This window comes from Oncorhynchus masou, unplaced genomic scaffold (assembly GCF_036934945.1).
Source record: "Oncorhynchus masou masou isolate Uvic2021 unplaced genomic scaffold, UVic_Omas_1.1 unplaced_scaffold_1616, whole genome shotgun sequence".
NCBI classification, from domain to species: Eukaryota; Metazoa; Chordata; class Actinopteri; order Salmoniformes; family Salmonidae; genus Oncorhynchus; species Oncorhynchus masou.
The window spans coordinates 19,641-36,528 of record NW_027006256.1 but is presented as its reverse complement, the minus strand read 5'-3'; the positions used below and the strand labels follow the sequence as shown (position 1 = coordinate 36,528).

At 48.1% G+C, this 16,888-nt stretch overlaps 1 long non-coding RNA gene across 1 annotated transcript; it reads left to right on the top strand.

Annotated features, from left to right (window-relative positions):
- The first annotated feature begins 220 nt into the window (after nucleotides 1–220).
- LOC135531515 (uncharacterized) lies at nucleotides 221–16,748 on the top strand. Its single transcript, XR_010454018.1, has 3 exons — nucleotides 221–234; nucleotides 15,976–16,116; nucleotides 16,668–16,748. It is a non-coding gene; the product is annotated as an uncharacterized LOC135531515 (long non-coding RNA).
- The last annotated feature ends 140 nt before the right edge of the window (nucleotides 16,749–16,888 follow it).

Here is a 16,888-nt window from a genome sequence, read left to right as displayed (position 1 = left end):
ACCTTGACATGTGGCTTTCAGTGTGTGTGTGTGTGTGTGTGTGTGTGTGTGTGTGTGTGTGTGTGTGTGTACACATGGTATTCTGCATCCCAGTACATTGAGTCTTCCTGAAGGTTACTTCCTGTTACAGAGGAAGCAGGCTCAGTTCTACGAGAACATTGTGAAGGTGATCCGGCCCAAGCCAGACTACTTCGCTGTGGGATACTACGGCGTGGGCTTCCTTCCTTCCTCAGGGTAAGTAGTACCTGGGTCCTACACACAGGCACACACACACACAGTCCATAGTTCTGCAGCCATCTGTTCAGAGTGAAAGAGTAAACAGTCACTACATTACCTGAGCCAGTAGAGTCCCCTGCCTCGGCCAGTAGAGTCCCCTGCCTCAACAGTCAATACATTACCTCAGCCAGTAGAGTCCCCTGCCTCAACAGTCACTACATTACCTCAGCCAGTAGAGTCCCCTGCCTCAACAGTCAATACATTACCTCAGCCAGTAGAGTCCCCTGCCTCAACAGTCACTACATTACCTCAGCCAGTAGAGTCCCCTGCCTCAACAGTCACTACATTACCTCAGCCAGTAGAGTCCCCTGCCTCAACAGTCAATACATTACCTCAGCCAGTAGAGTCCCCTGCCTCAACAGTCACTACATTACCTCAGCCAGTAGAGTCCCCTGCCTCAACAGTCAATACATTACCTCAGCCAGTAGAGTCCCCTGCCTCAACAGTCATTACATTACCTCAGCCAGTAGAGTCCCCTGCCTCAGCCAGTAGAGTCCCCTGCCTCAACAGTCACTACATTACCTCAGCGAGTAGAGTCCCCTGCCTCAACAGTCATTACATTACCTCAGCCAGTAGAGTCCCCTGCCTCAACAGTCACTACATTACCTCAGCCAGTAGAGTCCCCTGCCTCAACAGTCACTACATTACCTCAGCCAGTAGAGTCCCCTGCCTCAACAGTCAATACATTACCTCAGCCAGTAGAGTCCCCTGCCTCAACAGTCACTACATTACCTCAGCCAGTAGAGTCCCCTGCCTCAACAGTCACTACATTACCTCAGCCAGTAGAGTCCCCTGCCTCAACAGTCACTACATTACCTCAGCGAGTAGAGTCCCCTGCCTCAACAGTCACTACATTACCTCAGCGAGTAGAGTCCCCTGCCTCAACAGTCACTACATTACCTCAGCCAGTAGAGTCCCTTGCCTCAGCCAGTAGAGTCCCCTGCCTCAACAGTCAATACATTACCTCAGCCAGTAGAGTCCCCTGCCTCAACAGTCACTACATTACCTCAGCCAGTAGAGTCCCCTGCCTCAACAGTCACTACATTACCTCAGCCAGTAGAGTCCCCTGCCTCGGCCAGGAGAGTCCCCTGCCTCAACAGTCACTACATTACCTCAGCCAGTAGAGTCCCCTGCCTCAACAGTCACTACATTACCTCAGCCAGTAGAGTCCCCTGCCTCAACAGTCAATACATTACCTCAGCCAGTAGAGTCCCTTGCCTCGGCCAGTCGAGTCCCCTGCCTCGGCCAGTAGAGTCCCTTGCCTCGGCCAGTAGAGTCCCCTGCCTCGGCCAGTAGAGTCCCCTGCCTCGGCCAGTCGAGTCCCCTGCCTCGGCCAGTCGAGTCCCCTGCCTCGGCCAGTCGAGTCCCCTGCCTCGGCCAGTCGAGTCCCCTGCCTCGGCCAGTCGAGTCCCCTGCCTCGGCCAGTCGAGTCCCCTGCCTCGGCCAGTCGAGTCCCCTGCCTCGGCCAGTAGTGTCCCCTGCCTCGGCCTGTAGAGTCCCCTGCCTCATATTCAAACCTCTCACTCTGTTGTGTGGTGTTATCTTTTGGTTTTTCTCCCTGAATTTCAAGAAGACGTTTGAGTGTTGGACTGGAGGAGAGGGGAGGGGAGTGGAGGAGAGGAGAGGAGAGGAGAGGAGAGGAGAGGGAGAGGAGAGGAGAGGGGAGGAGAGGAGGGAGAGGAGAGAGAGAGAGAGAGAGAGAGAGAGAGAGAGAGAGAGAGAGAGGAGAGGAGAGGAGAGGAGAGGAGAGGAGAGGAGAGGAGAGGAGAGGAGAGGAGAGGAGAGGAAGAGAAGAGGGGACTTCCAACAGGCTGTAAGGCTGCACTCTGAGAGAAAGACGTGGAGAGAGGATATTATATTTGGACTGTGAGAATGTTGTGTTAAATAGAAGTGTGTAATCACACTACATAGCAGTGAGCTGGAGCCTCTTACGCTTCTGTCTGTTAATAGACAAGGGTTTTCCCATCAAGCCTTCCCCTCTGAGGGTGACTTCTCTCTGTCTCTCTCTCTGTCTCTGTGTGTGTGTGTGTGTGTGTGCATCATTACAATGTAACATACAGCTGCTGTCCGTAAGGCCTAGTCCCTCCACCCTAGCTCTCAGTCTTAACCAGTAGTAATCTCTTCTTGTCTCCAGTAGTCCTACCGGACAAGGTCTCCTCTCCTCTTCCCCTCCCAAAGTCTCCTCCCCTCCCCATCTCTGTTCCTTCCTCTCTCCATTTGCTTCTCTGTTCCTTCTTTCTGATCCTGTCAAGGCAGCAGCTACTCTTCCTGGGGTTTATTATGGATCCCCATTAGTTCCTACCAAGGCAGCAGCTACTCTTCCTGGGGTTTATTATGGATCCCCATTAGTTCCTGCCAAGGCAGCAGCTACTCTTCCTGGGGTTTATTATGGATCCCCATTAGTTCCTGTCAAGGCAGCAGCTACTCTTCCTGGGGTTTATTATGGATCACCATTAGTTCCTGTCAAGGCAGCAGCTACTCTTCCTGGGGTTTATTATGGATCACCATTAGTTCCTGCCAAGGCAGCAGCTACTCTTCCTGGGGTTTATTATGGATCACCATTAGTTCCTGCCAAGGCAGCAGCTACTCTTCCTGGGGTTTATTATGGATCCCCATTAGTTCCTGCCAAGGCAGCAGCTACTCTTCCTGGGGTTTATTATGGATCCCCATTTAGTTCCTGCCAAGGCAGCAGCTACTCTTCCTGGGGTTTATTATGGATCACCATTAGTTCCTGTCAAGGCAGCAGCTACTCTTCCTGGGGTTTAAGGATCCCCATTGGTCCCTAGCTACTTGTTGTGCCAGAGGGTCAGCCTCTCACACATCCTGTTCCTGTCTGACCTAAACCTTCAGCTGGTTTTATTTGTTGTTATCTGCCCACTGTCTTCTGCCGTGTGGTGAACAAATGATTGGTCTTCAGTCAACGAAAGTGTATTTTATTCTCACATCCGGACCTGGTTAACAAACCATGTCAGTGCCCATGTAAATGAAAGTTGGAAAGAGTTGGGGCTATTGATGGGTCACTGGTGTCTGGGTCTCTGGTCTCTGGGTCACTGGTGTCTGGGTCACTGGTGTCTGGGTCACTGGTCTCTGGGTCACTGGTGTCTGGGTCACTGGTGTCTGGGTCACTGGTGTCTGGGTCACTGGTGTCTGGGTCACTGGTGTCTGGGTCACTGGTCTCTGGTCTCTGGGTCACTGGTCTCTGGGTCACTGGTCTCTGGGTCACTGGTGTCTGGGTCACTGGTGTCTGGGTCACTGGTCTCTGGGTCACTGGTGTCTGGGTCACTGGTCTCTGGGTCACTGGTGTCTGGGTCACTGGTGTCTGGGTCACTGGTGTCTGGGTCACTGGTCTCTGGGTCACTGGTCTCTGGGTCACTGGTCTCTGGTCTCTGGGTCACTGGTGTCTGGGTCACTGGTCACTGGTCTCTGGGTCACTGGGACTGGGTCACTGGTGTCTGGGTCACTGGTGTCTGGGTCACTGGTGTCTGGGTCACTGGTCTCTGGGTCACTGGTGTCTGGGTCACTGGGTCTGGGTCACTGGGACTGGGTCACTGGGACTGGGTCACTGGTGTCTGGGTCACTGGTGTCTGGGTCACTTTCACTGGTGTCTGGGTCACTGGTGTCTGGGTCACTGGTGTCTGGGTCACTGGTGTCTGGGTCACTGGTGTCTGGGTCACTGGTGTCTGGGTCACTGGTGTCTGGGTCACTGGTGTCTGGGTCTCTGGGTCACTGGTGTCTGGGTCACTGTCACTGGTGTCTGGGTCACTGTCACTGGTGTCTGGGTCACTGGTCTCTGGGTCACTGGTGTCTGTGTCACTGTCACTGTTGTCTGGGTCACTGGTCTCTGGGTCACTGGTGTCTGGGTCACTGGTGTCTGGGTCACTGGTGTCTGGGTCTCTGGGTCACTGGTCTCTGGGTCACTGGTCTCTGGGTCACTGGGGGCTGGTGGTTTCTCCACGGTGTTAACGGAGGAAAGTCGTGTCATTGTGCCCGACTGTCTCCTGTTCAACATGTCCCTGGTTCTCTCTCGTTTCCCAAGGCGTGTAACTGATTTGGGTCGTGTTCGAGCTCTCTCCCCCGTTCGGGAGAGACTCCGCTGTTTTGTCACGACGGCGTCCTCTTTCCAGAACATCTGTAAAGACGCTCCTTTAAGGAAGAGGCTTCGTCTGATCATTCCATTAGGGCTGTTGAAGACCGTGTTCACAAGGCTCCCCTCTAAACCCGTCCTCCTCTAGCAGGGCACAGCATCCTTTACAGATTGAACAGCCAGGTGCTGCCTTTGTCTGTCTGGCTGTCTAAAAGGCCTTTATAGACCATCTATACACAGTCCTCTCTTTGATTCTATTGTCAGCTTTCTGGGGGACAGAGAGAGTGATGTGTGTCTGGGGGACAGAGAGTGATGTGTGTCTGGAGGACAGAGAGAGTGATGTGTGTCTGGAGGACAGAGAGTGATGTGTGTCTGGAGGACAGAGAGAGTGATGTGTGTCTGGAGGACAGAGAGAGTGATGTGTGTCTGGAGGACAGTGAGAGTGATGTGTGTCTGGAGGACAGTGAGAGTGATGTGTGTCTGGAGGACAGAGAGAGTGATGTGTGTCTGGAGGACAGAGAGTGATGTGTGTCTGGAGGACAGAGAGAGTGATGTGTGTCTGGAGGACAGAGAGTGTGATGTGTGTCTGGAGGACAGAGAGAGTGATGTGTGTCTGGAGGACAGAGAGAGTGATGTGTGTCTGGAGGACAGAGAGAGTGATGTGTGTCTGGGGGACAGAGAGAGTGATGTGTGTCTGGAGGACAGAGAGTGATGTGTGTCTGGAGGACAGAGAGTGATGTGTGTCTGGAGGACAGAGAGAGTGATGTGTGTCTGGAGGACAGAGAGAGTGATGTGTGTCTGGAGGACAGAGAGAGTGATGTGTGTCTGGAGGACAGAGAGTGATGTGTGTCTGGAGGACAGAGAGAGTGATGTGTGTCTGGAGGACAGAGAGAGTGATGTGTCTGGAGGACAGAGAGAGTGATGTGTGTCTGGAGGACAGAGAGAGAGATGTGTGTCTGGAGGACAGAGAGAGTGATGTGTGTCTGGAGGACAGAGAGTGATGTGTGTCTGGGGGACAGAGAGAGTGATGTGTGTCTGGAGGACAGAGAGAGTGATGTGTGTCTGGAGGACAGAGAGAGTGATGTGTGTCTGGGGGACAGAGAGAGTGATGTGTGTCTGGAGGACAGAGAGAGTGATGTGTGTCTGGAGGACAGAGAGAGTGATGTGTGTCTGGAGGACAGAGAGTGATGTGTGTCTGGAGGACAGAGAGAGTGATGTGTGTCTGGAGGACAGAGAGAGTGATGTGTGTCTGGAGGACAGAGAGAGTGATGTGTGTCTGGGGTAGGTTGGGGTTGTCTATGACCAGCACCTGTCTACTGTCGACTACCTCATAGACTTCTCTACATCCGGTCTACTGTAGACTACCTTCTTGGAGCTAAAGATGCTTTACTTCCTGTTCGAGAAAGGGGGGGAGTCGTAAGAAATAAATTACTTCTCATATCTAATTCAGTGAGATGAAAACCTCAGCTTATTAGTATCGGCCCAGAAGTTATCATTACTGATCAGATACTGGAACAAAGGATGTGTTCCAAATGGAAGCCTATTCACTATATAGTGCCCTTATTTTTGACCAGAACCCAATGGGCTTATTCAAAAGTAGTGCACTATATAGTGAAACAGGCTGTGATTTGGGACACGGAATATGCTGTGCCTATTTTAAAGGGGACAGTGTTCTTTCCCCCCAAATAAAATGGCAATTCACCACAGAGCATTAATCTTGTAAGGGCTGGAGAGAGTGTTTTCTCCTTAATAGGTGCACAACAACATTAACTAAACTAGATTATTATTGCCAGCTAAAGTGGGTTAGTGTTTTGTGCCCTGGCCTCTACTGATCTCCAGTAAATCACTGATGTTCTGCACCAGATAGCTGTTACCTCTCTGACTGTCCTATTGGACTAGGGATGATAGTCTTTATCCCTCTCACTGTCCTATTGGACCAGGGATGATAGTCTTTATCCCTCTCACTGTCGTCCTATTGGACTAGGGATGATAGTATTTATCCTCTCTGACTGTCCTGTTGGACTAGGGATGATAGCCGTTACCCCTCTCACTGTCCTATTGGATTAGGGATGATAGCCGTTATCCCTCTCACTGTCCTATTGGATTAGGGATGATAGCCGTTACCTCTCTGACTGTCCTATTGGACTAGGGATGATAGCTGTTACCTCTCTGACTGTCCTATTGGACTAGGGATGATAGTCTTTATCCCTCTCACTGTCCTATTGGATTATGGATGATAGCCGTTACCCCTCTCACTGTCCTATTGGATTAGGGATGATAGCTGTTACCCCTCTCATTGTCCTATTGGATTAGGGATGATAGCCGTTATCCCTCTCCCTGTCCTATTGGATTAGGGATGATAGCCTTTGTCCGTCTCACTGTCCTATTGGATTAGGGAAGATAGACGTTATCCCTCTCACTGTTGTCCTATTGGACTAGGGACAATAGTCTTTATCCCTCTCACTGTCCTATTGGACTAGGGATGATAGTCTTTATCCTCTCTGAATGTCCTATTGGACTAGGGATGATAGTCTTTATCCCTCTCACTGTCCTATTGGACTAAGGATGATAGTCTTTATCTTCTCTCATGGTCCTATTGGATTAGGGATGATAGCCGTTATCCCTCTCACTGTTGTCCTATTGGATTAGGGATGATCGCCTTTATCCCTCTCACTGTCGTCCTATTGGACTAGGGATGATAGTATTTACCCCTCTCACTGTCCTATTGGATTAGGGATGATAGTCTTTATCCCTCTCACTGTCCTATTGGACTAAGGATGATAGTCTTTATCTTCTCTCATGGTCCTATTGGATTAGGGATGATAGCCGTTATCCCTCTCACTGTTGTCCTATTGGATTAGGGATGATCGCCTTTATCCTCTCACTGTCGTCCTATTGGACTAGGGATGATTGCCTTTATCCCTCTCACTGTCGTCCTATTGGACTAGGGATGATAGTATTTACCCATCTCACTGTCCTATTGGATTAGGGATGATAGTCTTTACCCATCTCACTGTCCTATTGGACTAGGGATGATAGTCTTTTTCCCTCTCGCTGTGCTATTGGACTAGGGATGATAGCGTTTATCCATCTCACTGTCCTATTGGACCAGGGATGATAGTCTTTATACCTCTCTGACTGTCCTATTGGACCAGGGATGATAGTCTTTATCCATCTCACTGTCCTATTGGACTAGGGATGATAGTCTTTATCCCTCTCACTGTCCTATTGGACCAGGGATGATAGTCTTTATCCATCTCACTGTCCTATTGGATTAGGGATGATAGCCGTTACCCTCTCACTGTCCTATTGGATTAGGGATGATAGCCGTTACCCCTCTCACTGTCCTATTGTATTAGGGATGATAGCTGTTACCCCTCTCACTGTCCTATTGGATTAGGGATGATAGCCGTTGCCCGTCTCACTGTCCTATTGGATTAGGGAAGATAGCCGTTATCCCTCTCACTGTTGTCCTATTGGACTAGGGACAATAGTCTTTATCCCTCTCACTGTCCTATTGGACTAGGGATGATAGTCTTTATCCTCTCTGAATGTCCTATTGGACTAGGGATGATAGCCGTTACCCCTCTCACTGTCCTATTGGATTAGGGATGATAGTCTTTATCCCTCTCACTGTCCTATTGGACTAAGGATGATAGTCTTTATCTTCTCTCATGGTCCTATTGGATTAGGGATGATAGCCGTTATCCCTCTCACTGTTGTCCTATTGGATTAGGGATGATCACCTTTATCCCTCTCACTGTCGTCCTATTGGACTAGGGATGATAGTATTTACCCATCTCACTGTCCTATTGGATTAGGGATGATAGTCTTTATCCCTCTCGCTGTCCTATTGGACTAGGGATGATAGTCTTTACCCATCTCACTGTCCTATTGGACTAGGGATGATAGTCTTTATCCCTCTCACTGTCCTATTGGATTAGGGATGATCGCCTTTATCCTCTCACTGTCGTCCTATTGGACTAGGGATGATAGTATTTACCCATCTCACTGTCCTATTGGATTAGGGATGATAGTCTTTATCCCTCTCACTGTCCTATTGGATTAGGGATGATAGTCTTTACCCATCTCACTGTCCTATTGGACTAGGGATGATATTCTTTCCTCTCGCTGTCCTATTGGACTAGGGATGATAGCGTTTATCCATCTCACTGTCCTATTGGACTAGGGATGATGGTCTTTATCCCTCTCGCTGTCCTATTGGACTAGGGATGATAGCGTTTATCCATCTCACTGTCCTATTGGACTAGGGATGATGGTCTTTATCCCTCTCGCTCTCCTATTGGACTAGGGATGATAGTCTTTACCCATCTCACTGTCCTATTGGACTAGGGATGATAGTCTTTATCCCTCTCGCTGTCCTATTGGACAAGGGATGATAGTCTTTATCCATCTCACTGTCCTATTGGATTAGGGATGATAGTCTTTATCCCTCTCGCTGTCCTATTGGACTAGAGATGATAGTCTTTGTCCCTGGTTAGAGGCAGGTAGCCTAGTGGTTACGCTCGTCATTGTAGATAAGAATTTGTTCTTATTAACTGACTTTCCTAGTTAAATAAAGGTTAAATAAAAAATATGTATAAATAGTGGACCAGAGCCTTCAAAAAGTAGTGCACTACTTATAACCAGAACCTTCAAAAGTAGTGCACTACTTATAACCAGAACATTCAAAAGTAGTGCACTACTTATAACCAGAACCTTCAAAGTAGTGCACTACTTATAACCAGAACCTTCAAAAGTAGTGCACTACTTATAACCAGAACCTTCAAAAGTAGTGCCCTACTTATGACCAGAGCCTTCAAAAGTAGTGCTCTACTTATAACCAGTTCCTTCAAAAGTAGTGCACTACTTATAACCAGAGCCTTCAAAAGTAGTGCCCTACTTATGACCAGAGCCTTCAAAAGTAGTGCCCTACTTATGACCAGAGCCTTCAAAAGTAGTGCACTACATAGGGGAAAGGGTAAAAATGTGGAATGCGCTTGAGTGTGAAGAAGAGTGGACTTCATTCAGAATCCATATTATATTAAATTATAAAATAATGAAAACACTTAATGTCATTTCAATCCTGGGCCTCTCTGCACGAGTCGTTAGGGAAGTATTCATCGGAGGATAATTGAGATACATTGTGTTTGCAGTGGTTTTTATTGTCTTCTTCATGTTGCTGTTTGTGTGTCGGTATCTCCCTGCCTCTGGGAGGGGGGTCAATTATATTAAAGATATCATTGCTTCCAATGAAGGCACTTTGCTTCTCTCCTTCCGTAAGAACACGTTGTAAACATTGCTGCTTAATTCAGCTGATTATGATGTATTTGTATCTAATGTGGAAGGCATTAGGATATTCTCTTATTAAAACACTGAACACAGTCTGACTGAATGGATCAACAGACAGGACTTCTGGGAAGGCAGTCTGACTGAATGGATCAACAGACAGGACTTCTGGGAAGGCAGTCTGACTGAATGTATCAACAGACAGGACTTCTGGGAAGGCAGTCTGACAATCTATCTAGTGATCGGTAGAGCAGGGAAGGCAGTCTGAATGTATCTAGTGATCGGTAGAGCAGGGAAGGCAGTCTGACAATGTATCTAGCGATCGGTAGAGCAGGGAAGGCAGTCTGAATGTATCTAGTGATCGGTAGAGCAGGGAAGGCAGTCTGACAATGTATCTAGTGATCGGTAGAGCAGGGATGGCAGTCTGACTGAATGGATCTAGCGATCGGTAGAGCAGGGAAGGCAGTCTGACTGAATGTATCTAGCGATCGGAAGAGCAGGGAAGGCAGTCTGACTGAATGGATCAGGAGAAAGGACTTCTGGGAAGGCAGTCTGGCTGAATGTATCTAGCGATCGGTAGAGCAGGGAAGGCAGTCTGACTGAATGTATCTAGCGATCGGTAGAGCAGGGAAGGCAGTCTGACTGAATGTATCTAGCGATCGGTAGAGCAGGGAAGGCAGTCTGACTGAATGGATCAGGAGAAAGGACTTCTGGGAAGGCAGTCTGACTGAATGGATCAGGAGAAAGGACTTCTGGGAAGGCAGTCTGACTGAATGGATCTAGCGATCGGTAGAGCAGGGAAGGCAGTCTGAATGTATCTAGCGATCGGTAGAGCAGGGAAGGCAGTCTGAATGTATCTAGCGATCGGTAGAGCAGGGAAGGCAGTCTGAATGAATGTATCTAGCGATCGGTAGAGCAGGGAAGGCAGTCTGAATGTATCTAGCGATCGGTAGAGCAGGGAAGGCAGTCTGAATGTATCTAGCGATCGGTAGAGCAGGGAAGGCAGTCTGAATGTATCTAGCGATCGGTAGAGCAGGGAAGGCAGTCTGAATGTATCTAGCGATCGGTAGAGCAGGGAAGGCAGTCTGAATGTATCTAGCGATCGGTAGAGCAGGGAAGGCAGTCTGAATGTATCTAGCGATCGGTAGAGCAGGGAAGGCAGTCTGACTGAATGTATCTAGCGATCGGTAGAGCAGGGAAGGCAGTCTGAATGTATCTAGCGATCGGTAGAGCAGGGAAGGCAGTCTGAATGTATCTAGCGATCGGTAGAGCAGGGAAGGCAGTCTGACTGAATGTATCTAGCGATCGGTAGAGCAGGGAAGGCAGTCTGACTGAATGTATCTAGCGATCGGTAGAGCAGGGAAGGCAGTCTGACTGAATGTATCTAGCGATCGGTAGAGCAGGGAAGGCAGTCTGAATGTATCTAGCAATCGGTAGAGCAGGGAAGGCAGACTGAATGTATCTAGCGATCGGTAGAGCAGGGAAGGCAGTCTGAATGTATCTAGCGATCGGTAGAGCAGGGAAGGCAGTCTGACTGAATGTATCTAGCGATCGGTAGAGCAGGGAAGGCAGTCTGACTGAATGTATCTAGCGATCGGTAGAGCAGGGAAGGCAGTCTGAATGTATCTAGCGATCGGTAGAGCAGGGAAGGCAGTCTGAATGTATCTAGCGATCGGTAGAGCAGGGAAGGCAGTCTGAATGTATCTAGCGATCGGTAGAGCAGGGAAGGCAGTCTGAATGTATCTAGCGATCGGTAGAGCAGGGAAGGCAGTCTGACTGAATGTATCTAGCGATCGGTAGAGCAGGGAAGGCAGTCTGTCTGAATGTATCTAGCGATCGGTAGAGCAGGGAAGGCAGTCTGAATGTATCTAGCGATCTGTAGAGCAGGGAAGGCAGTCTGAATGTATCTAGCGATCGGTAGAGCAGGGAAGGCAGTCTGAATGTATCTAGCGATCGGTAGAGCAGGGAAGGCAGTCTGAATGTATCTAGCGATCGGTAGAGCAGGGAAGGCAGTCTGAATGTATCTAGCGATCGGTAGAGCAGGGAAGGCAGTCTGAATGTATCTAGCGATCGGTAGAGCAGGGAAGGCAGTCTGAATGTATCTAGCGATCGGTAGAGCAGGGAAGGCAGTCTGAATGTATCTAGCGATCGGTAGAGCAGGGAAGGCAGTCTGACTGAATGTATCTAGCGATCGGTAGAGCAGGAAGGCAGTCTGAATGTATCTAGCGATCGGTAGAGCAGGGAAGGCAGTCTGACTGAATGTATCTAGCGATCGGTAGAGCAGGGAAGGCAGTCTGAATGTATCTAGCGATCGGTAGAGCAGGGAAGGCAGTCTGACTGAATGTATCTAGCGATCGGTAGAGCAGGGAAGGCAGTCTGAATGTATCTAGCGATCGGTAGAGCAGGGAAGGCAGTCTGAATGTATCTAGCGATCGGTAGAGCAGGGAAGGCAGTCTGAATGTATCTAGCGATCGGTAGAGCAGGGAAGGCAGTCTGAATGTATCTAGCGATCGGTAGAGCAGGGAAGGCAGTCTGAATGTATCTAGCGATCGGTAGAGCAGGGAAGGCAGTCTGAATGTATCTAGCGATCGGTAGAGCAGGGAAGGCAGTCTGACTGAATGTATCTAGCGATCGGTAGAGCAGGAAGGCAGTCTGAATGTATCTAGCGATCGGTAGAGCAGGGAAGGCAGTCTGACTGAATGTATCTAGCGATCGGTAGAGCAGGGAAGGCAGTCTGAATGTATCTAGCGATCGGTAGAGCAGGGAAGGCAGTCTGACTGAATGTATCTAGCGATCGGTAGAGCAGGGAAGGCAGTCTGAATGTATCTAGCGATCGGTAGAGCAGGGAAGGCAGTCTGACTGAATGTATCTAGCGATCGGTAGAGCAGGGAAGGCAGTCTGAATGTATCTATGATCGGTAGAGCAGGAAGGCAGTCTGACTGAATGTATCTAGCGATCGGTAGAGCAGGGAAGGCAGTCTGAATGTATCTAGCGATCGGTAGAGCAGGGAAGGCAGTCTGACTGAATGTATCTAGCGATCGGTAGAGCAGGGAAGGCAGTCTGAATGTATCTAGCGATCGGTAGAGCAGGGAAGGCAGTCTGAATGTATCTAGCGATCGGTAGAGCAGGGAAGGCAGTCTGAATGTATCTAGCGATCGGTAGAGCAGGGAAGGCAGTCTGAATGTATCTAGCGATCGGTAGAGCAGGAAGGCAGTCTGAATGTATCTAGCGATCGGTAGAGCAGGGAAGGCAGTCTGAATGTATCTAGCGATCGGTAGAGCAGGGAAGGCAGTCTGACTGAATGTATCTAGCGATCGGTAGAGCAGGGAAGGCAGTCTGAATGTATCTAGCGATCGGTAGAGCAGGGAAGGCAGTCTGACTGAATGTATCTAGCGATCGGTAGAGCAGGGAAGGCAGTCTGACTGAATGTATCTAGCGATCGGTAGAGCAGGGAAGGCAGTCTGAATGTATCTAGCGATCGGTAGAGCAGGGAAGGCAGACTGAATGTATCTAGCGATCGGTAGAGCAGGGAAGGCAGTCTGAATGTATCTAGCGATCGGTAGAGCAGGGAAGGCAGTCTGAATGTATCTAGCGATCGGTAGAGCAGGGGTATTAAATGAAGTTCTTCGTTCCTCCGTCTTTCTCTGACCTGCTGACCTCTGACCTGTCTGTTCCTGTGAAGCGGTGTTTCTGTTTGTCTCAGCGGCTCAACGGACGTGTTCAGGCTTTACAAAAGTTGTCTGAGAAGATTTATCAAACTGTGTTCCAGCACTTTAATGTATAAGCTGTCACGTTCTATCATACCGAGTTCTCTCAGACGTACAGTGGGCTCCGTCCAAAACAGCGCCGTATTCCCTATAGAGGGCACTAATTTTTGAACAGGTTCCATAGAGCTCTAGTCAAAAGTAGTGCACTACATAGGGAATAGGGTGCCATTTGGGACACTGAAAAAAAGCTTCCTGACTAGGATAAACAAACAAAGTTTCCTCATCTCATACATTTTCAGGTACGTTTTGTCCTCTCCCTTTCACACGGTGTGTTAGTTTCTACACACTCCTGTGACCTAAGATGACGGCCTTGTCAGCTTAAGCACCGATTTAAGCACCTTTACGTTCTTGGATCATTGACTTTCATGGGGTCATTGCTAAGATCATGGTTGATTGAAATGGTTGACTGATATGGTTGACTGATATGGTTGACTGATATGGTTGACTGATATGGCTGACTGATATGGTTGACGGATATGGCTGACTGAAATGGTTGACTGAAATGGTTGACTGAAATGGTTGACTGATATGGTTGACTGATATGGTTGACTGATATGGTTGACTGAAATGGTTGACTGAAATGGTTGACTGAAATGGTTGACTGAAATGGTTGACTGAAATGGTTGACTGAAATGGTTGACTGATATGGTTGACTGATATTTCTCCTGTATGTTTTATCGTGTTGAACGAGTTTGTTCGCGAGTCTCCATCGCTAACAAACAGACTTTGTATTAGTTTTCCCACAATGCATTTGGAGATATTTGGATTCCATTTATGGCCCCATAAACCCCTCTGCCGACATGTTTAAATAATCTATGCATTTCATTCTAGATGCTGTTTGATTTTCTATTCTTCTTTTTATTGACTTCGTCATGACACTAGTTTCTTGGCCGACTGTGTTTTTCCATTTACAAAAAACAGTAATGAATTATTGACGAGCCAAGTATGAGAACCGTTTTCTGTTGTTGCTTCTTCGCCTCCTCTGTGATAGACTGTGATTTCCTTTCTCTGTCAGAATGGTGCATTCTGGGAGCTGAGTAATGAGCACCCTGGCATTGAGAGGAACACACACACACCCCGATAGAATGGGCGGCAGGTAGCCTAGCGATTAGAGCGTTGGGCTAGTGTCCTTTGAGCAAGGCACTTAACCCTAATTGTGTCCAGGGGCTGACCCTGTAGGTAGTCCGTCATGGTCAATAAGAATTTGTTCTTAACTGACTTGCCTAGTTAAATTACGAATGTTTAAACGGCAGTGTGTGTGTGATAGAAGCTCTATCTGAGGTCCCACATGAAATAGACCAGCGATATCCTGGTTTTACCACTGTGTTTCTGATTCTATAGTATAGAATATTCAAAAATAAAACATTGATTGGCTGTTTGCTGATGTCAAGCCATAGATTAGGACCTAAACACTCTGCTGTTTTCCCAACAGCAGAGTTTCCACCAAACTGATTTTTTTTTTTTTAAATTACTGCTTGGTAACATACACAATAGGTCCTAATCTATGGATTTCACATGACTGGGAATACAGATATGTATTTTGTTGCTCACAGATACCTTAAACAAAACGGGCCTCAGGATCTCGTCACGGTATCTCTCTGCAATTCAAATTGCCATTGATAAAACGCAATTGTGTCCGTTGTCCGTAGCTTATGCCTGTTCATACCATAATCCCAAACGCCATTCTGTTCACAACGTTGACATCAGCAAACCGCTCGCCCACACAACACCATACACGTGGCCTGTGGTTCTAAACCCAGTTGGACTAATTGCCTAATTCTCTAAAATGACATTGGAGGCGGCTTATGGTAGAGAAATGAACATTCCATTCTCTGGAAACAGCTCTGGTGGACATTCCTGCAGTCAGCATGCCAATCGCACACTTCCTCAAAACATGAGACATCTGTGGCATTGTGTTGTGTGACAAGACTGCACATTTTAGAGTGGTCTTTTATTGTCCCCGGCACAAGGTGCACCTGTGTAATGCTGTTTAATCAAATTCTTGATATGCCACACCTGTCAGGTGGATGGATTATCTTGGCAAAGGAAAATCTCACTAAAAGTAATGTAAGCAAAATTGTGCACAACATTTGAGAGAAATAAGGTTTTTGTGCGTTTGAAACATTTCTGGGTTTTATTTCAGCTCATGAAACATGGGACCAACACTTTACATGTTGTGTTTATATTTTTAGTTCAGTTTGCCCGTCTTCAATGTTCCCTCTTATTTTTATTTTATTTTTTACATTCACTACATCCCAGTAAAGTCATGCTGTTTATACACCAGATCCAACACCCATTCAACCCCATATCACACTGTGTCTGCAGTGTTATGCCACCCTGTTGGGCCAGTTCAGTGTGTGTGTGTGTGTGTGTGATCTGTGTTCGTCACTAGTCCAGTGTAGTGAAGCATGGCAGGGTGACATTGAGCTGCCTCGGTGGTGAACCCGAAGCCCCCGAAGCCCAGCGTGGCTACGACTGTGCCACAAAGCATCTTCTGGTGGTCAGACAGAAGTGGTCTATAAACCCCCCACAACGTTCTCTCTGTTTTTCCCCTCTCAGAACAAGATGTTCATCTATAGGGGAAGGAGTACGAGAGGAGAGAGGACTTTGAGGCCAGACTGCTCACCCAGTTCCCCAACGCGGACAAGATGAAGACGACCACGCCGCCCGGCGACGACATCAAGACCTCTTCCTCACAGTGTATCCTTACCACAGAGATAACAGTCAAGACAGCCAGCAGAGGACTGGCCACCCACCGGAGCCTGGTTCCTCTCTAGGTTTCTTCCTATGTTCCGGGCCTTTCTAGGGAGTTTTTCCTCGTCACTGTTCTTCTGCCTCTGCATTGCTTGTTCTCTGTGGTTTTAGGCTGGGTTTCTGTACAGCACTGGTGATGGAAAATGGGCTTGATAAAATAAAATGTTGATCGATTGAGTCAGACAGATATCAGGAACTATCCCTGACAGTGTATACTTATCACAGAGATGTCAGTCAGTCAATCAATCAATCAATCAATGATATTTCTAAAGTCCTTTTCCCATACATCAACAGTCTTCACAAAGTGCTTCACCGCCACCATCTACACACGTTAACCCTGCAGACATTCAGCAGCCTGGGAGGGTCTAATCATGGCTTTAGTTTGTATGGTAGAGCGTCTCCTACTTTACAGCTGTGTTCTGTTTTAGTTGAACTCATTGTGACCAGTTCATTTATATTCAACACTTCAATATTTCCGTTAACGGCTGTGATGACAGACATCCAGTGTTTCACCGTCAAGCCTGTTCTAGAACTCCTTCAAAGTTCCAGAACAAACCCGTCTCTGAGCAGATCGTCAGGTATGTATCTGTCTGTCTTGTCTGTCCTGTCTGTCTGTGTCTGTCCTGTCTGTCCTGTCTGTCCTGTCTGTCTGTCTGTGTCTGTCCTGTCTGTCCTGTCTGTCTGTCTGTCTGTCCTGTCTGTCTGTCTGTCTGTCTGT